At 45.4% G+C, this 25,524-nt stretch overlaps 1 protein-coding gene across 1 annotated transcript in view; it reads right to left on the minus strand.

Moving 5' to 3' along the window:
* The window catches only part of LOC134478114 (endogenous retrovirus group K member 5 Gag polyprotein-like), a 67,063-nt gene that overhangs the window by 22,080 nt on the left and 19,459 nt on the right, over positions 1-25,524 (minus strand). The gene's annotated exons all lie outside the window — the stretch shown is intronic.

Here is a 25,524-nt window from a genome sequence, read left to right on the forward strand (position 1 = left end):
CAGTGAAAGAAATCCTCTTTAATAAATGGTGCTGAAAAACTTTTTTCCATATGCTGAATACTAAAACTAAAATCAAACCCCTGGCTATCACCATGCACTAAAGTACAAATAAGATTTTTTTTTTTTTTTTTTTTTTGGTGCCAGGGATCCAACTCATGGCCTTGCACTTCGCAGGCAGGTGCTTGTGCCTCTGAGCCAAATCCCTGGCACAAATGGATCAAAGACCTAAATATTAAAAGAGAAATATGAAATCTACTAGAAGAGAAATTAGGTGGAAATCTTGAAGACATGGCAGTAGACAAAGATTTCATGAACAAGAACAAACTACATAGGAAGTACTTCAAGGATCAACAAACAGGATTTCATCTTATTACAAAGTTTTTTTATTCACAGCAAAACGAGTCACCAACAGAGTGAAAAGAAAACTCACATATTGGGAAAAACCAGCCAACTGTTCCTCAGACAAAGGACTTGTATCTGGAACATATAAAGAACTGAAAAACATCAGGTCCTGGGATTCTGCCTTTCCCCACAAACAATGGCTATCATCAAAAATCACTGAATAATCAATACTGGCAGGGTTGTGGGGCAGAACATCCTTTGCCAACCTTCATAGGCATATAGACAGGTACAAGCACTGTGGAAATCAGTGTGGAGGCTCCTCCAAAAACTAGGACTAGAGGCCCCATTCAACCAAGTTATTGCCCTTCGGGGTGTTTTCCCAGAAGAATTAAAAACATCATACCACAATGATATATGTTCATCCATGTTTATAGCAGCACAATTTGTAACAGATCTTTGAAACTACTCAAATGCCCATCAACTGCAAAAAGCATAAAAATGATGTATTTTCTGTTTCTTTTTCATAGTGAGGATCGAGCTCACGACCTCACATCTGCCAAGCAGGCAGTTGGGCTGCTGAGCTAAGTACCTGGCCCTAGGATACGGTATTTTAATACAAGATAGTATTCCTCAGCTATAAAGTTGGATAAATTCAAGGCTTTTATAGGTAAATGATGCAACTAGATGTTATACTTACAAGTGAAGTAAAACAGACCAATATGGGTAAACAGCATGTTGTCTCCCTAGTGTAAGAAACTGAAAGAGTAAATAAGATCTAAAAGGTATAACGCATATTCTGCAAGAGAATGAAACTGCTGAAGAGGAAAGAAATGGGACAGGGAAAAGGAGAAAAGAAGCAAGGAAAGTTACATATATACATATGTGTATACACACACAGATACCTAAGACAGTTCTACTACTAATGCTCATAGGTCATCGAAAGGAACATTAACTGCTTCTATTTGAGTAGTTCTGCATCTGGTAATCACAGCAACTGTTTTAAAGACCACAATATGCAATATAATAAGCATTGTTAATTTCCTATCTTGTTTTGAAGTTCTGTATTTTTTGTGGGTTTTTAAATTCTCTTTAAAATTGAAAATGGTTGAAAGTGTTTGTCAGTATTTTCACTAAAATTCAGGTTACCTGTCCCATTTATAATAAAGCAGGCAGGAGCTTGTTTTTATGTATATCTCCTACAGGTTCTTCTGGTAACTTAGAGCAAGTTCTGTTTTACATGATGCCACTTGCAGCACTTGTAGACAGCTGTCATGATCACACATAAATGTCCTGATCATTTCACTGAGGGAATTAAAATATTGTAAGTGGGATTAGAGGCATATGCCTTTAATCCAAGCTGTTTAGGAGTTAGAGGTGAAAATCAAACAGTTTGAGGCCAGTCTCAGCAATGTAGTGAGAGTCTGTCTCAAAATGAACAAATTAAGCTGGAGCCAGCTGAGGTGACACACACCTGTAATCCCAGCCCTCGGGAAAGCTGAGGCAGAAGGATCCCTACTTCAAACCCACCCTAGGCAATTTGGGAAGACCCTGTCTCCAAATACAACAGTGCTAAGAGTGTAGCCCCCTTTGAAGGCCCAAGGTGAAGTCCCCAGCACTGCAGAAAAATGAAACAGAATGATGGTGTAGGCATGAAAAAGGGAAGTGCAAAGGCACTCCTGGATTTGATCTGCACTGCCAAAAAGGCTGGGGAGTCATTTTCAGGTCAAAATAGAATGTACAACCTAGCTGCTATTAACTCACATTTTTCTGCTGTCTGAAATAATTAGGAAATATTCTGCTGCTTGCTTTTTCAAGATCTTTGTTTATAGAATTCTCATGTATAATATATTGTTTTATTTTAACCTAACAGAATTAAAAGATGTTTCCGAAAGTCAGCTTCTAAAACCATAAACCGAGAATAAAAAACCTGAGAAAAGACCTGGACAGTATGGAAAATTCAGACAAGATAAACACCATGCAACAAAGCCTACAGACAGAGATGGAGCTTGCTACAGTTACTCAACATGTGTTCCAGGTAACATTTGTATAAATCAGGAAAGGAGGGATAAAGACCTTTTTAAAACACCACTGATATGAATACTTACCACGGTTTATGTTAGGCTGTGGTCATAAGCTAATTCAGTACAAGGTCTGAGTCCGTAGCTGAACTGGAGAGCACTTGCCTAGCACTGGTGAAGCCCCGAATTCAGTCCCAGCATTGCAAAAATCATAATTGTCTACTGATATTTGCTGTACTCACATATATAATATTCATGTACAGTCAGCACATTTTTCATCGTGGTTAATCATTAGGATTTAGAACTGGCATGTTTTCTACAGCTCTAGAGGCAGGTTGGAGTACAGCTTTAGCCTCCAAGTTTGAGGGCAGAGTGGACCTGGGTGACAGTGGCAGCTAAGAAGGTGACTGCTACCATTGGGAATTTAGCTCAAGTGGGTGCTCAAGGACATGGGGTTGACCCCAACCCCATCACAAAGAGAGAAATATCAGCATGATGACTGGTCCAAGTAAACTCTAGTAAATGTTGCCATAAGATTTTTCCCCTGAGACATTAATGGAAAGAAAGAAAGAAGAAAGAAAGAAAGAAAGAAAGAAAGAAAGAAAGAAAGAAAGAAAGAAAGAAAGAAAGAAAGAAAGAAAGAAAAGAAAGAAAGAAAGAGAGAGAAGGCTGACTGAGCTGACTATGGAGGCCCATGTTTGTCCACACAAAGGGCTGGGGATGCAGCTCAGTGTGATGGCCATGGGTTCCACCCCTGGGCCTAGGGATGAAAGAAGCAAAAACTGTCTGTGGAAATTGATGAGATATTTGCAAACATCATAAACATACCTTTACCCTGCTGAAGCCTCTTGTAAGTAGAAATGAAGACAAAAGTGTATCACACACTGGGAATACAGGCAAGTGTCACAGCACCTGCCTGGCTAGCATGAGGTCCTGAGTTGAATGCTTGGGACAGAAAAAATAATTGTGTATCACTCTTTTCTGTGAATACAGAGCTACTGTACTTTTCTAGTAAATGTTTAAAACATTAGATAAGGTTAGTGAAGGGATTATTTAACAAAAATCTTGTTAAAATTTTAAAGTTGTTATATTTTGAGTTGTTTTTTGTTTTTACTTTAAACTACAGAACATCATTTTGGGGTGTAAAGTCAACTGGGCAGCAGATCCAGCACTCAGGGAAACTGTTCTGCAGGTGAAAAGGCTCTCACCACAATCTAACAAGAATTCCACTGGGCCAGGTGTTGCCATGTGTGCCTTTGATCTCAGCACTCAGGAGGCTGAAACAAGAGGATTGCCACATGCTGAAGACCAGCAAAGATTTGCACCTTGCAGTTTTTGGATTTTTGTCTCTGATATGTCATTTAAATAGCAAGTTTCAAGTGAAAGGAATTTACCATCTTTGGGGAACTCTCCTAATCTGTAATTGCTTTTTAGCTTCAGTTAACACTCTAACCTAGAATCGGTCATTTTAAATAACACTAAAGTGACTGTGTACTCTTAAAAGGGGAATGTCTTAGTCATGGAAAAGACACCTGGTCTGATATCTGAGGAGCAGGCGCAGTTTTGGACATTCACAAGGTCCCAGCATTTGATTGTAATACTTGTGTGCATTTCTGCATTTGTCAGTCAGGATGCAGAGAAGTCTCCAGAGTGTCAGCAGCTGGTATAATTCGTAGTGGGGTTCTGAGTAACTGTCTTCTGTTCTCTCTGTGTCTGTTTCTCCCCTCACAAATACCTCTGCTCACACACATACAAAAATGCTGGCTACACCCTGGCAATGCTGATGTACAGTGACATCCATGCCCATTTTCAGTTCTGTTTGGACACAAACTCTTGCCAACTTACCAAGGCTGGCTTCAGACTTGGAACCCTCCTGAACAACTGAGATTACAAGCATGTACTGCCATGTCCAGTACAGCTCTTTATTAATTAGAAGCTATTGATCATATTAATGGACAGTGTGAGGTTTTCAGTATTCTTATTGGAATAAAGTGAAACTTGAAAAGATGCGCTCATTGGAGAATAGCTCATGAAATCTGTTCTTTAGATTAATAACAAAGAGAGATTTCCCTAAGCTCATATAGTAGGCTTTTCTTTGAAATATTTATACCTTGTTTTCTTTGATCAGTCATAATGTATGTATAGATTTATTCTTTTTGTCAGTTATTGTTTTGAGGTAGAGTCTCACTGTGTTCTTCAGGGCATTCTTGAACTCACTAGTAGCCCAGGCTGTCCTAGAACTTCCTGCAGTCCTCCTGCCTCAGCCTCCTGAGTAGTAGGTTACAGGGATGCACCACCACACCTGATCTGTTGTTATCTATATCAATTGTTATAAAGTAATTTCCTTTTGGTGTGCAAATTATTATTTTGGAAAATGCTTTTCCATTCCAGTAATCCACACAGGAACTGTTTGTTTGTTGTAGTACTGGGCATTGAACCCTGGGCTATTGTGCTAAGCTCTCTTGAGCCCTATATTTGTTTTTTTAATTTGTTATTTTGAGATAGGATCTCATCAAGTTGCTGAGTTGCCCAGGCTGGGCTGAAACTTGATCCTCCTGCCTCAGCCCCTAGAAAACTGGCATTCTAGCAGTGCACTACCACAGACACTTGACACTGTATTAGTAAATTTCAACCTGTGGACCACCTGAAAAAGTGTATCTTCATATACTAAAACAGGTATATGTTTATCTGGGACCTTCCTGGTCTTTGACTTACCTGTTACCCAGCTCTGAGAGAGGAAGTGTGTAGGCTTTGCCTGAACTGTTGCTGAATACGGACCTCACAGCTCACTGTTTTAGGACATTTACTTCTGTGTGGGTTTGGGGTTCAGCCGCCCACTCTAGGACTCCATTTGAGGGAGCAGCCACTCAGCAGAAGGCAGGGGCTCCATAGATCAAGTCAAATGCATTCCACAAGCAGAATGTAATCGTCTGCTTGGGAAAGGCAGCCATGGCACCAACCCCACATCACAGAGGCCTTGGGTTTTGTCCCAGCTAACGAATGCTGCATTTCAGAGTCAGGAAAAGGAAATGGGAATTTACTACAAAGGACATGATCTACCTTAGTCAGCTTTGCTCCATGAAATAGACACCCAAGAATAGGGAGGTGCCGGCAGTCCTAGTGACTTGGGAGGCTGGGGCAAAAGTGCTTCAGCTATCAAGATCAAATCCAGCCTGGGATATACTTGAGACCTAATGTCTGGCTTATAACCACATCCACAAAGACACTCCTCTCCAGGAAGTAAGCCAACAGCGCAGCCTCTCCTGGTGTTATTTCAAGCTTTAAGAGCTCTCTCTCTCTCTCTCTCTCCCGCTCTCTCTCTCTCTGTCTCTAGCTCTGCCTCTCGGTCTCTCTCTCTCCCCCTCCCTAATCCTGTTGCAGGGGGTCTCCTCATGTAACTGGCCTAGAACTCACCGGGATCCTCATGCCTCCGCCTCTCAAGTGCTGGAGTTATAGGTGTGCTTCACCACACTCAGATCGTCTTGTTCTTCAGTTGTTCTTCTCATCAGTATCAGGGACTGACAACCTGGCTCAGAGGCTGTTTTAGTATATGAAGTTTTACCACCACAAGGCCGTGCCACTATGTTCACATGTTAACTGTGCTTGCTTTCGTGCTATGATAAAATAGTGTAATCGAATGAAGTAGCTTAATAGTGACCCTGAGGCGGCTGCACTGCGCTTTTCCATAGGATGAGGTGTTGTGAAAGACAGGTTACCGAGCCCCGTGGGAGCTGGCTTCTGTTTGAGGGATGGCAAAGAAATACCAGCATGGCCCTCTCTCAAGGGCTCAGGGGCTTTGCATGGGATTTGAAGAGGGGATTGTCACTACCTTGAGTCAGGGTGGCTTTGTGAACTGTGACTGTCATGCTGTTGGGCCCACGTGTGTTTATCTGCTCCTCTTACTGTCATAAGGACCCGTGGACCTTGGTGGTACCATGGGGTGGCAGTTCTGCCTCCCTCATTTTTGCCTTGACAAGGGCCCAGGCATCCTGGGGCTGGCCCTAGTAATCCTCAGGTTTTCCCTCACAATGAATTGAAAAATCTAGTTGTGCTGTAGAATGTTTATTCTGAATTACCCAAATTCTTCTTAATTGTTTATGCGATTCATTTTACTACGGAGTTACTGCACCCTACATGTTAGATCCAAGTATTTTATTAAAATATTTTTTATCAAGAAACCTCAGCCTGGACCAGATACCTCCTGTTCCATCACCCACTGTGCTCTGGCCTGGCTGCCAGCCAGCACTGGGGATGGGGTCACTGGCCAAGCAGAGGAAGGGCGAGGCCAAGGAAGGTCGTGGCACACCGGGCACACAGGCCGAGTGTGGGTTTCGGAATGGAACAGGCGGGTGCGTGCACTAGGCTCTAGTCGGTCCTGGTGTGTGCTCTGCCACCCAGGGAGCAGTGGGTACGGATGGCGCATCCCATGCCTTGTAAGCAGACACAGTGAAGATGAGGACGGACAGACTGAGCACTGATGGTGAATCATTGAGTGACCTGATAGCAGTCTCTGGGCAGACTCTACCTGTGGGAAGTGAAGATAGAATTTCTGCTTTTGCTTCAGAAGCATTTACCATCCTCATGCTGTGGAAAAGTGATCTGCAAGGAGCCTGCATTGGGAATTCCATGAAGCAGAGTCAGTGCCAGCGCTCTCCTGGCAGGATCCCTGAAACGGTCCATTCGGATGTGATCGGGAATTTGTTTTGCAATGAACACTTTCTTATGCCTCCTGTGTGACTGCGTTTTGCTCAGTTTTTATTTTTATTGGTATGTGATCACAGTACATAAGATTATATTCATCAGAGGTAGTTGGTGGATATGCATGATAGACTTTTCTTCGTTGTGGTAGAAAACCAAGAGTAAAGAAAGTGAAGAACAAATAGGCCTTTATTGCTGGCATGGGAGGGCTGCAGTGGGGTGCAAGATCCCTTCAGGGCAGACAAAGAAACCTGGAGCTTTTATTCAGTTTGAGAGGGGTGGAGTTCGATGGGGTGGGCAGAGTGACATTTTGACAGTTGTTTGAGGGATTGTTGATGTGTGCACAAGTGGGAAGTTCACTTTTGGGTTTGCAAGAAGAACGTGGAAGTCAGTTTTCAAGTGAGGTACGGTCCAGTGCCATGTTGGTCAGGCACCATGCTGAGCCTGGCAGTGTTCCACAGGAGCGGAATCCATTATTCCCATCTTTTGGGTGTTAGAGGCAGCAACTCTTTAACTGCTTCCTGCTGACTGGGGTGACCTGATGGGAATTGAAGCAGTCATTGTGATGACAGGTTGGACCCGGGTAGAATCTGGTACCAGGGGTCCCCTCATGACAAGGAATCACCTTGTTATAAAGGCCCACAACCTGAATTGAAGAAATCTTGAGAAAAGTTTAAACAGACCAAGGAGCTATAATCAAAAAATAACAAGTAATATAAGTGGTCCTTCCAGGGGAAGAAGCTAGGAGGAAAGTGTTCCCTTTTCTATAAGAACAGCAGTCAGACTTTTTTGCAGATATTATCATAATGTATTTTTAATTGCCCATAACAGTTGTTAATTACTGGAATAGTTGGAAACTAACTGAAGAGGTTAAACTTGGAGCACTTTTTATATTTAACTTATACACATTTTTATATCCTTTGATTATATTTTTTGCTGGATGTTTAGGACCAAGGTAAATTGAGACCTGTGTTAATTAAAACTAACCTCTTGCTATCTTTCAAGGTCAGGTACGTCTCCTCAGGATTTGTCTTGGAACCATGTGTGGAGCCTCTCAGTTCTTGACAGTGTCAGCCATCTGGATGGTCAAGCAATGAGCCATTGCTTGACCAAGTTGGTTTCTGTGAAAGCTTGGGAGAATTTTCTCCTGGTTGACCCTCCTTAGGCACACTATATATTGTGTCACACTGTTTTGTAGTCCCATATTCTTGATCCCAAGACCCATGGAGATAAGGAATGTCATTGCAGAGGTTCTCTTATATCCTGGGTCTTCAGTGACCTCAGAGGGCCGCAACCAAAATATTGGTTGTCTCCCAGCCCACTCATCTTTTTAATTTTTGGTCTGCAAATATCTATTGTTGAACATCCAGAAGTAAGGATTGGTAATATTATAGTGTAATAAGGCAGCATGTTTAGCATTATTACCTTACCTGAATATCAAGCAGCTTAAAACATAAAATAGCAACCAATATTTCCATCAATCTTTGATGTCCTAATACTTAAACCCATGGAAAATGTTAACAGTTACATAGTTTTCACAGAAAATTTGAAATAAAACCTATACATAATATATGTCATGCTACAGCATGACAATTATGACACTTTGTGTCAATCTGAATTTGCATTTTGACCTAAGATACCCCTTTTAGTCGATCATCCCTATCTAGCACATAAGCTTTCACCTGACTGGTGTATCTTTAGTAGAATGTGCATGGAGAAAGTTTTTGTTACTGGCAGAGGTCTGAATCTGAAACAATTTTGTTAAACAACCTCTGTTTTACATTTTTGGAAGGAAGACCTGTACAAGTGGAAGCGTGAATACATTAATACACCATAAGGTTAATAACAATCTATCGTTTCATGTGAAACCTTTGTATCAGAGCATATTTAAATCAAAAAAATTATTGTATGAATTCTTTTGACAATGACCGATGTGAACATAATACAATAATGTGTTTTTGAATTTTAGTTGGGATGTCTCCCATAAGCCTATGGAGATCATTGGAGCCTCTGATCAATGGATAAGAACTGGTAAAATGTTACCAAGTAGCCAAGTTCTGAATCATCAACTCCACAGAAGTCCTATCCGATAATGCCCCTCACCCTACAGGATTTTAATTATCTTAATAATTCCTTAGCGACTTATGAAAAAGCCAGACACCACATTTAGCATACTGTTTTTAAACAATGAGACACTGCTGCATCATGAAACATAAATGACAGTATTATCAAATTTACATAACCAATTATAGCATCATTTTGATGACCTGGCAACTCAGGTGGAAGCAGGGTTTTAGACATATAACCCATATTAAATTTTGAACCATTGATCCAAATTTGAGAAAGGAAAAAATTGTTGAGGTTAAGTAAAAAACAATTGTTAAAGGATATGACAAATAGATATAGACAATCTGTACAAGACATAGAAACATACACAATTTTTTTGTTTTGGTATTTGTTTTTTAGTACCAGGGTAGAACTCATAACCTCATGTCCTTGTGCTTGACAGGCAGGCACTTAAGCAGCTATAAATACACAGTCCAGAACATACACAGTTTAACATACAAACACAATCAGCGTGCACCCAAATATATTTGGCCAATTTGATTTCTCATAACTTTTATAAGTTGTACAATTGTAAATGTAGACTAGGGAGAACCTTTTTGCAAGCCATTTAACAGAGATCTCTTGAAATAACAACCAAAAGGAGCACAACTTTTTATACCTGTGAAAGAAAAGATAGTAGCAAAGCAAAGACAGCTATTAGGAAGTCATAGGAGTTTACCCTGAATTGAAGCTCTTTGACAGAATGACACGGGTTGGTAGCTAAGGACCTCAGTGCTGTGAGACACGGGAAAAGGCAGAGAGAGAAAAAAGGACGTAAACATGGACCAAGTCCTCAGTGCCTGTCACCTCACAGGCAGGAGGGAGAGGTTGGCTGAGTGACACTTTGAAGCAGGCTGGGGTGGAGATAGCAGCAGCCATGCAGAGCTGGCAGGTGGTGGCAAGCAGGAGGGGACACAGAGGCTGGGAGGGGTCAGAAGGCAGTGGAGGCTGGAGGAGTGAGTTGGGGTGTGATGGGCAGGTGGGGAAATGGCCAGAGCAGGAGGAGACACAAGGCGATGGGGAGGGGCGGAGAAGATGGCAACAGAGAAAAGCTGGAAGTTTCTTGGGGATATGGCAGAGGTCGATGGTGTGGAGCAGGCCAAAGAGCTGGGGCCACCCCATATGCTGAAGGAGGGAGGGACACGCCCTGAGAGCAAAACAGGCCCCTACTTGGGCTTGCCACTGTGATTGCAGAAGTCATCCAGTTTGCAGAGGGTGGCCTAATGTTTGTCGCCCCCTCTGGCCAGTGGTGGACATTATCGATATTGTGGCCAGCTGTCTGGCAGGAAATGTGTGTTTTGGGGAATGGGAAGAAGTATTTCCCATTGTGACCAAATGAGAGGACAACTGGATGGAGGCTCCAAAAACTGAGCCACAATCTCTTAGACTCATCACCATTCTCAGGCTTGTGGGAGAGAGAAATACTCTGTAGACCCCAACACCTGCACCCACCAGTTGTCACTTAGGGAAAAAGGGGTGCAGGTCCTGAAGAATGTGGGGGAAATCCTGACATGAGCCCATGAGTTACAAGACAGGCACCCCAAAGCACGAAGTGCCTCCCTGTGAGAACGAGGTGGTTTGGTATTGGATGGAGGCTAGCAATGGCAGCCGCAGAGATGAGAGAAAGAGGAAAACCAGGGAAGAGAAAAAGCAGAGAAAGAGCTCATTGATGGGGAGCTCCAACGGGGACTTGTGCCCAGGAGCCACCCTGCCTGTCAGTCTGAGTTATGGCACCAAAAATGATAGATTTTTCCCTGCTCGGCACAAAACAAGAGCAAAGAAAGGAAAACAGGAAAAGGCCTTTATTGCAGGTACGGGAGGGCTGCAGGAGAGTGCAAGGTCCCCTCTGCTCAAACAGAGAAGCCCTGGGCTTTTCTTTAGTTTGACAGGTGGAGTTGAAGGGGTGGGCAGAGAGAGGTTGAGACAGCTGACTTGGGGATGTTGGCTTGTGCAAGAGAAGCAGGGAGTTCAATTTTCACATTTGCAAGAAGAATGTGGGAGTCAGTCTTGAAGGGAGGCGCTGTCCAGGGCCATATTGGCCAGGCTCACTGAAGATCCTGGCAGAGCTTCACACAGGCAGAACCCATCATGTAGCACATCTCAGTCGTTTTTATGTTCTCCCCTTCCATCTCAGTCCCCTTGAGCTCAGGGAGCTCTGAGCTGCCTACATTCCCATAGCTTTGGATTCATTTTTATATTCACACATTCTTGCCAGCTGTGGTGGTGCACACCTGTAATCCCAGACTTGGGAGGCCTAGGCAGGAGGATCTCCATGAATTCAAGGCCAGCCGTTGCTAGATAAGCAAGTTCAAGGACAGCCTGCATTACACAGCAAGACATTGTCTCAAACAACAAACAAACAAAAAACAACACCTGAAAGAAAAAAGAAAAATAACTTACTGCGGGGTTTGTTTACATTGTGGTTGGATTTGGGGGTTGCTTTTTTCAATGATGCTATCCTATAGGTTGAGGCTGAGTGTAGACACCAAACTAATCTTAACCATCCTGCTGGGGACACTGCAGTACCAAATGCAGACCCCAATTGGGATTAGCAAGGAGAACATGGCTCACAACATACGAATGACCATCTGCATTATTGTAGGCCTAAACCAAATTTCTCACAAAGTAACTAGCTTATATATTTTTATAATTCAAAATCACACTCAACACACTGAGGGAAACCTTGTGGAATTTCTTTCTTATCTTACAGTTACTCTAACCAAATGCACTAATTTTAACCGCCAATCTGCTGAGGGAATAATCCTCAACCCCCAAATTATTACCAACCTACACGTGACATCCAAACTATAAAAAAACAAATTTTGGCCCCCTAATGCCCACAAAGAGATCTTCTCAATCTGACCTTTCATGTCTTCAATAATAGATAGGACCAACCACAACAAGATAATCTTGAGAAGACTAATATTGTATGCCTACTTTTGGGTGCAGCACTCAAGGCTTCTGGGAAACATAAATCCAAACAAAATGGTGCCACCCGAGCAAACTCTACACCATGCTTCATGCACAGGAATGAACGATGCTGGGCATGAGCCTGTCCCAAACCATGGCCACCACCAAGACTTTGTCTCCTCTGCAACCAGGAGGGTCACTGGAACTACAACTGCCCTGTCTGTGAGAGAGCAGGTAAGTCATCAAACTCCCCACCCTCACAGAAGATCTCACTGCCGCCACCACTGGACTCTTCCTTAGCTGTTCTACTCAGTCTCACCACTGAAGATGATTGATAGGATTGATGGGTCCATCAAGGTATCTCTCACAACCCCAACTTACACTGAATATCTTAGGTAAGACACTCTCCTTCCTTATTCACACAGGGGCTGGTTACAGTATTCTTCCTGAGTTCGTTTGGTTCCTGTACCCAATCCATGATGTCCGCTGTAGGTGTTGAGGGAAAACCTGCACAACCCCTCCGGACAGGCCCCATCCCCTCCTGATTCCAAACCTTTCTTCACCCATAATTTACTTATAATTCCAAACTGACTACAACCCCTATTAGGCAGAGATATCCTCCAAAAGTTCAGCTTCTGTTTCACTTCCTCCCTTCTCACGGCTCTCACTTTTTTGACTCAACCAACCTGTGCTGTTGGTACCATAAGCCGTCTTCCCCCTCCTTTATCAATCCTATAGTTTGGGATACCACCAGCCCCTGCCGCTACATGCTATTGATGCCACTCCTGTGCTAATTCCTCTCAGAGACCCTTCAAACTTTCTGTGCATTCACCAATATCCAACAGCCCCCAAAAATCCACAGGGACTCAAACCTATGATCTCACACCTATTAACCCATGGCTTTCAAGTTTGCTTTTTTTTTTTCTTTATTTCTTTTTCCTTTTTTCTGGTACCAGGGATTGAACTCATGACCTCCTGCTTGCAAGGCAGGTGCTTATGCTGCTGAGCTAAATCCCCAGCCCCAACCCATGGCTTTCTTAAACCAAAACACACAGTCAGCATTCTTCATTCCCAAGCTGCCATCTGGCAGAAAAGAAGCCTGATCAGTACTCAAGGAATCCCTATCACAAGTGCACCCTTTATCCTCAAACTACTAGAGGCAGCACAACTCTCAAAACAGGTATCAGTCATTCCCTGCAGGGGACACCAAACATCGTCAGATCCTGTTTCTCAGCGTAATATCTTTGCTGGCACACAGGCCAAGTTGAATGCACCATAGCCATATATCCTTCTCATCTTCTCTCCCTTATCCCAAATATCCTGCCACCACCTCAATATTCACCTGCACAGCTACAATTAATCCATAAATCTACCTATAGCCTAAACACTCATGGATGGATTTTCCCAGGACCGAAACTTCTCCTTTCAGACCAGCAGGCCTTAAACAGCATCACCTGCCAACACAACTGCTTTCGTGTAGGTACCCAGACTCTATATAAACTTCCATCTCTGATCACTACCCACCCCTCTTTAAAAACCCTCATGTGCCAAGCCATGCACAATTGCCGTCTCTGTGCCAAGACACCTCCTCGGGGATATTTACCTGCTCCCTCTTTCCCAATTCACCAACTTTGTGGACACACTCCAGACAAAGACTGGAAGATAGATTTTACACACATGCCTCATCATAAGACCTCCAAATACCTTCTTACCTTTGTCTGCACTTTCTTGGGGTGAATAGAAGCCTTCCCAATGTCTGACAGACTGCAGAAATGGTTTCTAGAATTGATATACAAGAGAGTATCTGCCATTTGGCTTACCTCAAACTACCCAATCAGACAACAGATCACCTTTTCTCATTCAGATTACTCAATAGTTATCCTTGAAACTACACATCACTCGGAATCTACACAGACCAAACCACCCACAATCCTCAGGAAAAGCAGAAAAAGCAAACAGTCTTCTAAAGACACACCTCGCAAAACTCATCCTAGAACTACATCTACCTTGGCCTGAATCATTTCCCTTAGCCCTAATTGTCTTCAGAGTGGCCACTTTCTTCAATGTCCACTTTCCTGAGTCCTTTTGAGCTCATGTATGGGTATCCTATTCCTGCTTCACAACTTACCTGTCCCACGGAACCTTCCCTGTTTTGCTGATTGTAGCCCAATCCTCTCCATGTTTAGACATCTTTTATGACAGTATGCCAATCTATGTCTCCCTCTACCAAAAGATAAACCAAAATCAGAATGTTCTATAACTCCTGGTGACTTAATATACCTTAAATCCTCTAAAACCACAAGACTTCAACCAAAGTGTATAGGACCTTACCTGGTTAACCTCATGACACCAAGAGTGGGTAAGGTTGCCAGTCTTCCAACAGTGATCAAGACAGCCAATCTCTCATCTTGGATTCACATCAGCCATGTTAAGTGTTGCCCTGACAGTGCTAACCCCAAACCTCCATCCCCAGACTGGTCATCGCACCTTCTGTTCCTCACCCATCTTCAGCTCACGTGAATCTAAACCACAGTGTTCTGGGACTCAGTACCCTCCTTGCTGTTTTTCTACCACTGGTCTTCATATTTGCTGAGGCACTTTGGACAGTCTCCCCTAGCGACACCAAGATGACCATCACCTTTCTCTTGCTTGCTAGATTCTTGCATAACCACTCTCAATTGTCTAAAATTATCATGATGGCAAAGGTATTAGCCTTCATATTCCCTTCCTTCCTAATTTTTATACAAATTTCACAAACTTTCTCATGGACCCTTCCCTTTTCTTTCCAAACCACTAGGGATAATTTTCCAATTCACAAGAGTATGAGAAATATAAACTCTTGATTTAAGCAAAATGGCCTCCCTCTTATTGTGAACTGTGCTAGGAGATAAAGGAACATACCTCAACATGGCTGGAGTTCTCACTGACTAAAAACCTCCTGCTCTGACCCCAAACTTTTTTAGTGCTCCACATGGGACTGAAAGGGCCCACGTCCTAGAAATGTTTGGAAATAACAAGACCCTTGGAACAATTTTTCTTGACACTTTGTTCTGCAACACACTAGGTTCCTATAACCTTATTAGTTTAATGATCCGGCAATCCACTTGGCTGACAGACCCACCTGGAGGATCAGACTCTGTAGTATGGGAACAGACCTGGGTGTTAACTTGAATATAAAAATGATCCCAAACCGAACAAGATACCCATTCTTAACATTCTCACCTTTAGCTTACCCCTGCCCCTTCCCTCACTATACTTTACACCTCCACTATTCCTCAATCACTAAATCACACATATGCCCTTATATGGTCTTCACTTCACACAGACTGGACCCAATGCTGGTTCTGTCTCCCACTCAACCAAAACCTGTGGCTTGCCCCAGGTATTCTTTGTTCTTGGGATGGTCATGCCCCAGCCCTACACATGTGATCCATTTCCAACTTCAACAGCTTGTCAACACCCTGTAAATGTGTACAGCTGCCCCTGGTAGGTCAAACCTAGGAGGGACCAGGGATGCAGCAGGACACAGCATCTGTGCACCAGGTCATTTGCATAGCATGTGTGAATCCTGGGCTCCTTCCTGACCACCTGAAAGGGAGATTACCAAGTGCTGCGAAGTGCTGGCCACACAGCCATACCAATCCCAGGCTGAGCCTTTCTCCTCTTGCAGTCAGGGCTGGGAGAGTTCAGGGTGGATCATTCTGAGGTTGCATAGGAGAATTTATGCAAGTGAACTGCAGTCCCCTTGGCCCCAGTGCAAAGCATCTCATGTTCCTTCCATGCCTTCTGGGTGCTGGGCACACGGCAACTGGGTAGCTGCACATCTGCAGATGCACTAAGTAAGCTGCTTGTCGTGTATTGTGGTGGCGGGGTCGGGAGGTAGTCAGTGATGTGATACATGCCAACCAGGGGTTGTTTCCATACATCGGGGCTCCTGAGCCAGGCAGGACAAGGGGTTGGCCAAGGAAGGCCCCTGGAGGAACTAGCTGCTGGACCCAAATTCTTTGAGAGAGTTTGCTTTCCAGGCAGAGATGGAGAGGGGAGACCCAGAAGAAGGAGGATGGCAATAGCACAGACAGGAGGGAGGCCAGTGTGACGTGTGGTGCATGTCTGTGTGGCTGGCGGGGTGAAGGGAGAAAGACATGGTGCACAGGAGATACTGGAACACAGAGTCCTGGGAATAAGGGCAGCTCTGAGAGATGATGCGGGAGAGGAGATGAGAATGTAGGCTGCTAAATGACTTTGAATACAAGGGGCAAGACAGGATGCACAGGGACCTAAGAGGAGGCTTCTGGAGTCATCCAGGCAAGAGGTGGTGGAACTGGCTTAGGATAAGCAGGGGGGCAGGTCTTGGAGAGGTCCAGGAATCTGATGGGGACCCAGGCTACCTGGGATCGTCATGGCAAAAAGCCTGAGTGTTCACCTTCATCTTTACTGTCTTAGGTGCATTCTGATTGCAGGAAGCTACACCAAATTTCCCCACTTTTTCCTTGCACTCAAAACCCAGACAAGCCCAGTGGCCAGCAATGTCTGCTCCAGCTTGCACATGGAATCCGACAGTGTCCTCAGGTTCAGTTTAGGGCCTCTTCCCACCTAAGGTGCAAAGTCCGGTGGGGGTCCATGACATAGGCAAGGGTGCTGGTGCTCTGGTGGGGTAGAGGTAGGATGGGAGTCCTTGGAAAACCCAGAACCAGTGTGTGTGCTGAATGGACGTCTGCAGGGCTGGCAGATTATTTTACTCACAGGCATGGTGCCTCAAGATTGGTGTTCCAGTCCCTCTCCAGAGGGGATCTGCAGAGTCCCTGGGTGGGGTGCACAGGCTGGCTATCTGCTCTCTTGGCATGGGGCTGGCTTCCCTTGCCCTCAGTGAGCTGGCAAGAATGCTGCAGGAATGCAGCATCCCTGCGTTTGGAGGAGGAGTGATAGAGGGAAGGGCTGGTACACCAAGAGTCTGTCCCAGGAGCCCAGCCACCACGCTGTGTGTCCTGCACTGGGTCGATTTGACATGTGCTCTCACACTGGCTGTTCTCCAGAAGGACGGCAGAAATCGTGTGGATCCGCTGCATGGCTCTGCTCCCTGCTTTGAGTGATTCACATGTTAGGTGTGAAATACAGGGACTGCCTTTTCTGATTTGTGATGTAAGAGTATCTGCAGCTCAGTGACTCCTCTCTGACCAGCTCTGATGTGACTCTTCTAGGCAGTTAGGTGGAATCTCCATTTTGGTTATTTTTATTCATGGGTTCACTAATCTTTTCTTCTGGCTTATTCTTTCTTTTCTGTTTGTTTTTTGAGACAGGGTTTTGCTCTGTAATTCAAACTGGCCTTGAACTCACTATGTACTCAGGGCTGGCCTTCAACTCAGAGCAATCTTCCTGCCTGAACCTCCAGAGTGCTGGGATGACATGCATGTGCCACCACATACAGCTTTGGCCATATCCTTTCTCTAAAATGATACATATTTCTTAGGACATGATTCTCAGATCTAGGACTTCTGTTTGGTTCTTCTTTACACTTTGCCCTTTCTTCTTTGATTCTCAAGATCTTTCTTTTATTATTATATCTTTGAGCATATTTATAATAAATATTTTTCAATGGTCTAGATTGTTTCAGTATCTGAGAAATCTTTTCCTCTCTCTTTAATCTTGCTTCTTTGCTCTTTATTTTCTTTCCAATTACCCCCAAGGACTTCACAAGGGGCCACATCTGCAGCCAATTTTAAATTATGATTCTGAGAAAGGTCTCAGGAAGTCACTAAGTTGCAAGGCTAGGCATGAACTTTCAATCCTCTACCTCAGCTACTGTGACACTGAGGGTAGAATGGGAACTTGGTTGCTTTGGTGAACTCCTGGAAGGGGTTACCAGAAGGAGGAACACAGTTCTGGGTATATCTGGATAGATCCTGGTGGGTTGGTCTAGGGGTCTGTGGCCCCGGCCCTGTCTTCTGTTGTGATTTTCCGCAGCTCTGCTTCCCAGTCACCTTGAAACGAGCACCTTTGCTCTGTTGCATCCCTTTGCCATGATGGTTTTGTTTGTGAGCCAGCCAGTTGTGGACTGAGTACTCAGAACCTGACTTCCCAATGAAATATTTCCTTCCTTAAACTGTGGGGATCAGTACTGTGTCTCAGTGTCTTGGTTACTTTTTTTCTTGTTGCTGGGACAAAACACCCAACACCCTGAAATGAAGGAAAGAAAGGTTTATGTATCTGTTTGTGGAGGTTTCAGTCCATAATCAGCTAACTCCAGGGCAAGGAGGGGAGCAGGGCACCAGGGGTATGCTTCCAGGCAGCAGTCAGTTAAAGCAGCCAGAGTAAAAAGCCAGGAAACAAGACACTTTTTCTCCCCTATACTGCACACAGACCACCCCCACTGTAGGTTGGGTGCAGGGCTCACACCCTCTCCATGCTCTGCTCTTACACAGGCTCAGAATATTTACAAATATGCTGGCTCCCTGCAGAGTCTTTTAGGTAACCTTCTTCGAAACTTCTTAAACTGACACAGTGTATCAACCATAACACACAGATGTAAGGAAGCTAATTATTCAGCCCCCCTAAGTGCCACAGGTGTATGCCACCATGCCCTGTTGGTTTGAGGTATTTTTCCACTTGACTTTGTCAGGGCTGGGGATCAAATTTAGGGCCTTGAGGGCTGTAGGCAAGTGCTCTACTCGTGAACTGCCTCTCCTCCCCTGCTTCAAAGTTTCTGTGTACTTCTCCATTAATGTCCATGGAGGACTGTCTCCAGTACACACACATCCATCCTGCCAAAACTATCTGACTGCTGATGCTCTCTTCCCTTACACAAAATGATGCACTGTGTGCTGCCCCTATACACTTTCAATCCTCACTAGATTATTATAATGCCTGAAACAATGCAAGTGCTAGGGAAGTAGTTGTTATTCCACATTTTAGGGGAATAAAAAGGAAAACAAATTTGGTCATGGTCAGTTCAGGCACACTTTTTCCCCAAATATTTACAGCCTGGTTAGAGTTGCATCCACATGTTTTGAACCCCAGATATGAAGGGGCTACAATTTGTAGAAACACTGATGATTGAGGAGCACTGTTGTCTTGTTTTCCAAGCCTTTGAAGGGGTTTAATAAAAACACAGAGCCTGAGGCAGCCCACTTGGAGATGGGTGTGGAGGAGTGCAGGAGAGAGAATTACAAAGAACTCCTGCATCTGGGGACAGCTCCAGCCCATCTCACCAGACCAGTCAGGACAGCCATCCCCCTCCATCAAGCCTCACCTTGCCCCTGCGGCTCTGAATATCCTTGAACCTCTGAGGCTGTCTGTCCTGAGGGTTGGAGGAGGTTGCAGGTGAAGCAGAGAGGGTGGAGCACAGACCTCAGCTAACAGAGCCTGCGAGGTGAGAGGAAAATTAGATGGAGAGCTGCTCCCAAGCCCTGCAGAGCTTCAGACCCTGAAAGCACCCATCTGGGGCCTGGATTGTTCCCCCAAGGTCGCCCGACCTTTGTAATTTTTGGTGTCCTCTTATCCCTCTGAGTAGCACGGGTGTCCCCGGGCCCTTCTCGTCTGTCAGTGCAGTTTTGCCCCCACCATCACTTCATGCCCTGGATGAGATGCTTTCTTCTGGCCTGTGCTGAACAGCACCATGCACAAACATACCACACTCAGCCCCAGCTGCCACTGGCCAGGCTACACTCCCCCAGTATTGTCAACGCCATTGTCATCCTTCTGTCTTCTCAGACCTAACTCCTTAGGGCCATCTCTGAATCCTCTACCACTCTTCAACAAAGAAGCCCCTCCCCAATATCCCCAGCTGAAACTCAGCCTTGGTCTCTGGGGTGACCCTCCTCCCCTGCTCCCCTGACCCTCCCCACGTGCAGTCAGAGCATGTGTGAATCCTGGGGCACAGCCGGTCCCTCCCATGCCTTGTACCTCGGTGCCCCCACTCCTGCTTCCCCTGCAAGCTCTCTGGGCCTGCTGCCTTTGGACCCCTCTCTCTCCTGGATTCTTCTACTGTCACCACACTCAGTCCCATGGCCCTGAGCTTCTGGGCTACTCCTACCTGAGTTATACCACCTGGCTCCTTGTCTCTGGTGACTGAACCTCTCCCACCTGGGTGTCTCCCAATGTCATCTTCCTGTCAGGGCCTCCATGGTCACTTTGTTTAAAATGTCCTCTTTCCCTCCCATGCACACTGCTGTTTGCTCCTTACCATCTGTCAGTGCCACGTGTCTGGAGCTCAGCTTGTCTGGGGGACTTGGGACTCACTGTTAGCATTGTTGGACCAACAGAAGCATGGGTGCTTGCACCGCTTCATACAGCCGGTGCTCCCTCCTGGCCTGCATGTGGAAAACCTGCAGATTGTGCAAGGAAGCAGCCGCTTCCTCTAGCCTGTACCTGTGTGTCCTGTAAGCCGCCCATCTGTTCAACTTGCGTTCTCTCATGCCTCCACACAGAAGGGGACATGGCTGGGCGTGGCGGAGCCATGCAGCTGCCAGTCTTCCTTGCTTCCTGGATTACTGCACTTAGTAGGGTGCAGACATTGGACAGGGCTCATGAGGATGAAGAAAAAGAGGAGCTACATTGCAATCCAAATATTATATATTATAATCCAAATTCTGTATGCAGTAATCCAAATTTTACATATTAGAATCCAAACATTGTAATTCCTTTTGCAGTCCTCCTCACAATCCAGAAAGATATATTTTAGTTCCACTGAAACCTAATTGGAATCTCAGCAAGTTAACACCCATCTACCACCTCCAATGCAACTCTTGGTGAGAGTAAAGACACTAAGCCCTAGTCTAAGTTATGGGCAGCCAAGGAATCCCAAGTCTGATCCAAGTGAGGATACACAGACAAAGGCCTTGATGGAAGGTCTCTCCCACAGTGTATTATCTCATGAAGAAAGCAGTGGTCCAAGGATGACTGACAGTGAGGATGGCATGAACTACATGAGTAATTTTGTTTTACATGAGTACTTTGAGCTGGCTAGCCAGGTGGGGAGAAAAGCATCTTTGCAATATGCGAGGAGAATGATATGCAAAAGGACCAGTCTGCATAACTCAATCAGGGTAGCATTTGAACACTTTGAGGAGGCCGTTGCTTTGGGCTCTGATATGTAAACATTTTTACCCTGGGAGGTCACAGACTTTTATTTAGAGGCTCATAGCCAGTGGACATTGCTGGAGCTGACTGGTTCTGCCCTCCCACTGTGTTCAACTGTTTAACAGGGAACACAGTGTGAGGAAAATGTCACTTGGCCTTAAGGATTACATGTCAGTATCTTGGCTGCCCTTATTTGCCTCGCTTAGAGCCAGTTGAAGGGTGATGGACATACCATAGCCAACTCTGTACATAGCAGGGCATGGCAACAAGACTCGGTTGAACTAATGCTGAAGCAATTGTTCTGCATTCAAGCGGAGCTGCTCAAATTGGCTCCTACAGGGGTGTCTAGATAGAGCCCCAGACCTGCCCTTACCAACTGAGAGGCACCAAGGGAACAACCTCCCTCCTCAACCACAAGCAGTTATCAGGATTGGCAAAGACTTTTCAGGAGCATGGAGACTGTCCCAGGGACCATTTCATCCTGCCATACCTGTACCACCCAGCACCATGACCTGGAATCAGAAGAAAGAAGCCTGGAAACAAGGCCAGGAGAAGACACTGCAGACACTCAGGAGGCTGAGCCGTGGGAAGTGCGGATAGGAGGGCGCGTTCTTTCATAATTCACACTCTACTCAGTTTCAGAGTGCATCCCATGAAAGTATATTCCTCTTATGATGGAAACAATAACTTCCTTCTGTGCTCTCCAGGCACTAAGCTCTGTTTGTTCAGTACTTGCAGTGGATGTGGGAGATGGCAGGGGCCTGGCACACCACAGTGGAGCAGGAGTTTTCTGCCCCTTTTCTGCAGAGACTAAGGGAGCAGAGCCCCTGGCAGCCTCCGAGGCCAGGCATCCCAGACCCTGCTCCCCAGAAGCCAGCCCCTCCCCATCTGGATCCATGTGCTTACCTGCGTCCACATCTGCTATGCTCTGCCACATGGATGGTGGGTCCAGGGCTTTGCCTGGGGATGTCACCTGAGAGAGAGGGCCGGACTGTTGCAGTCCCCTCCCTGCCACCCCAGCTGACCCCGGGCCTGGGTCAGGTGGGCTCAGCTCTGTCACCACAATGTTTTTCTTCTGGTCTAACCTGTTCCAGCCTCAGAGGTTTGAGATCACTGAGAACTGCAGCTCTGACCAAGAGGAGATCTCCTATGGCCTGTGTGGCCATCGGATGCTGATGCACATGAATGATTTCCTTTTTGTGGGCACGGGGGTTACTGTCACTGGCATCAGGCATGGGAGGATCATGTCGGGTAGTGTGGGGCGTGTGTGTGTCACGGTACCTCCACATAGTCTGGAGAAAATCTTGCGTAGGCTTCCCAAAACCATCAGAATGAGCTTGTCAGGGACATCCTTCAGGCTGCACGTGGACAATGAGCTTCTGGCGAGTCAGAGCATCTCCTACCCCAGTCGTCTTTTCTGGTCCTTCTTCCTAGAATTTGGTCTGTGTCGCGTCTGATTCGACCCTGTCGTGCCCAGAATCTGCCCTGTCCTAGGCACAGTTTAGGTCCTTGCTCCTGACGTCCCTGAGCTCCAGACCACATCCCTGTTGGGGCTATGCCTCTCAAACCAGGGGCAGGCAGGTCTAGCTCTCTTTTGGTTAGTAAACAATTTCTCATGACCTATCCTTCTATCAAATGCAACAGGAATGAATTAGTAGAAAACAATCTGAACTTGGCCATCCCAGCTGTGTGCAGTTGTCGTGGTAATGGCCAGGCAAGCCCCTCTATGCCTCCTGTGACTTTTGGGGAGCAGCTGACCTGGAGGGGGAACAGCTGACCCAGAGGGCAAGCCATCCTCCAAAGCACAAACAAGGATGTCACCTCGCCCACACTGTGCCCTCCTCCTGTCCTCCCTTACTGCCCTCTGGGATGGCTTCCTGTCCTCTGCCCTTTTATGATCCAGAATCTGGCATTTTTGCTTCCCCCAGCAACCTATCTGGTCTCTTACTTGCTTTCACGTTGCCCTCACCACTTACACTTGGAACAAGCAGCTCCCTCACTGTCACTCTGCTCCTACCTACATCAGCTGTCCCCTGTGACTGACATGAATGCTTTCTGATATCTGTGACTCTGCTGGAATAGATGGTCACCTTGGGGGAGGCCTTGTTGCGCCATGCCCCTCTTCCTGCCCCAGACCTGAGCCCAGCTCACTGTGCATGATCCTCCCAGGACCCCTAGTGCTGGCTCCTGCAGCCACTCCCCTGTAGACCCTTGTGCCTTGCTCCAGCCACTTGAGACACTGCTCCTCTTCAGGGCCATCTCCCTGCCAAATCTCTCAGCATCTGGGGTCCCTCCTTCATGGAGCACCCCACTAGAACTAGATCCTTCCTTTGCGGGTTTTTGGTAGATTTTTATTCTACAGACTTCTCAGTGACTCCCCCGGCAGGGTGATCCTGATCTCCCCTTCCCATTTTGGATTATAAATTCCCTGCAGACAGGAGCAGTTCCTCCCCACCATCCCTCACATCACCTTGCCCACAAGATAGCTTAGCAGGAACTAGGTGCTTCAGAAACCATTTTCATGTTAATTATTTTCTGTGTTACTAGAGATGCAACACAGGCTGTCACCTTGCTAAGCAAGCAGTCTTGCCACAATTTTACAAATGTCTGGACACTAAATAACTCACTTCTATACACTCACTGGGTCACAGAGGTAATGAGGTAAAACAGTAAACAATTCCTGGAATCCAGTGATAATGCCAGTACAAAGTACCAGAGCTGATTGGATCGCAACGATACCAGTGCTAAGAGGGAAACTCATCGTGAATGCTCACATTAGAAAGGCAGAGTGAGGTAAGAACAATCAAAAACCTACTGATGCACGTTGAGACACTAGAAAAACAAGAACAGTCCAAACCCAAACTTAGCACCATATAGAAAACTAGAACACAAATTAACAAAATTGAGACTAAAAAATATCAACAAATCAATGAGCTTGTTCTTTAAAATGAAGAAAATAGACAAAACATTAGTCAATCTTTCCCCAAAACAGAAAACTTGAATCAATGTAATTACAAATAAGTCAGGCAAAAATGCAAAGAAGGCTCCTAAAATCCAGATCATTAAAAACTACTATCAAAATTTGTACTGCAACAAATTGGGGAGAGTCTTGGAAAATTAGACAGATGCCTAGACACATATGAATTATCAAAAGGCAGGCAAGAAAATACAGTGGTACCTCGGTTCATGAATTTAATTCTTGGTCTCAAATAGAATTGAATCAGAACCAAATCAACTTCAGTGGTGACATTCAGTGTGTGGCCAATAGGGGAAACCTCCTTCAGTTCTGGCCCAATTAGATTTGAGACCTTTATCACAGGAAGAATTCAGTTCATGAACTGAGGTACCTCTATACAAGAACATTGAACAATCCAATAACTGGTTATGAAGTTGAGACAGAAATTAAAAACCTAACAAGGAAGAAAAGTCCAGGACCTGATGGACTCACTGCTGAATTTCACAAGACTTTCAGGGAGTATGTAGTAGTACCTACTCCTCACAATCTTTAAAAAGTTGTAAAGGAAAGAGTACTTCTAAATTCATTCCTAGGCATGCAGTGATTTCCATCCAAAGAAGCAGCCTTGGCACATTCCTTTTAAAGCCTGGTAGGACCACGTCCAGCATCACCCATCAGCAGAGGACCCCAGGAAGTAGACGGGGCTTGGTTAGGGCCCTCGTGGCCTTGCTTAGGCCTCATCCAGCCACCCTCAAGAAGCCTGGAGCCACCTGTTCTCTGCCTATGAGCTAGAGGCACATGCAGCGATTTCCATCTTACAGCAGCAGCACGTCCTACATCCCTCAGATCCTGGTAGTGCCCTGCCCAGTGTCCCCCATCACTGGAGGATCTCTAGAAAAGTCCCCTCTGGCCTAGTTGGGCCTTGCCCAGCCATTTCCAGTACCTGGGAGCCACCTGGTGAGGTCTGTCTAGAAACCACCCCTCAACTGGAGAAACTCTTTGCAGTAGGGATAGATATTCTCAACCCAAAAAACAACAGACACCTTGCCTACACCTGCTTTGAAAAACTCTTCTCTCATAGGGTTCATAACACAGAAGAAATGGATGGATTCCTAGAAACATAGGAACTACCACACCTAGATCAAGAAGACGTAAAACTGCTGAATAACGCAATTGCATTTAAGTAAACTGAAAGTGTAATTAAAACCTTACCAACAAAGAAAAACCCAGCTTCTGATGGATTGCCTGCAAGAATCCATCTACAAGAAATTCAAGGAATTCTACAAGAAATTCAAGGAAGACTTAATGCTGACACTCCTCAGACTATTCCATGATATTGAAAGGGAAGCAATTCTCCCTGACTCATTCCTGGAAGCAAGTATTAGTCTAGAGACCCAACCACAAAAGAGAACTTCGCAC

This window comes from Cavia porcellus, unplaced genomic scaffold (genome assembly GCF_034190915.1).
Source record: "Cavia porcellus strain 051 isolate PalLab524CR breed Dunkin Hartley unplaced genomic scaffold, mCavPor4.1 scaffold_11, whole genome shotgun sequence".
In the NCBI taxonomy this organism is placed as follows: Eukaryota; Metazoa; Chordata; class Mammalia; order Rodentia; family Caviidae; genus Cavia; species Cavia porcellus.